The following is a 485-nucleotide window of genomic DNA, read 5'->3' on the forward strand; positions in this document are numbered from 1 at the left end:
GTGGTCACCAATCAGAGTGTGCATTCCCATTGAGTCTTAGTCTTAGAAGGGGGTTTATATTGAGGGGACCTGACCACTTGCCTTGATGTCTCCTGGGCAAGCAAATTGTTTGTTCTTGTAGTAACTGTCGGTCTGCCTATATTGTTTTATATTTTTCCTGTAGGTCTTTCTTCAAGAACTGTCTTGTGTTCTTCTAGCCGCTCCACGCTGGTCTGCTCGTCCTTTCAAGTGGAAATTTTCCATCTCTGAAGATCTGGATGTGGTTCAGGCTTCCACCTATAGTCTTTTGTAATACAGAGGCTCCACAGGAAGCCTCCTTCACTGGGCACATTGTAGCCCCATTTTAGTTATTCCAATCAGTTATAGGCAGAAGTTGGACTTACAAGCTTTCTATGGTGATATTTCTGGCTATTCCTTTCTCTCCCCCTCCAGTGTCTACTTTATAATATAATTCAAGGAAAACCAAGATTCAAAAGACAGCCAAG

The sequence above is a fragment of the Chrysochloris asiatica genome, unplaced genomic scaffold (assembly GCF_000296735.1).
Source record: "Chrysochloris asiatica unplaced genomic scaffold, ChrAsi1.0 scaffold00080, whole genome shotgun sequence".
Taxonomy (NCBI): Eukaryota; Metazoa; Chordata; class Mammalia; order Afrosoricida; family Chrysochloridae; genus Chrysochloris; species Chrysochloris asiatica.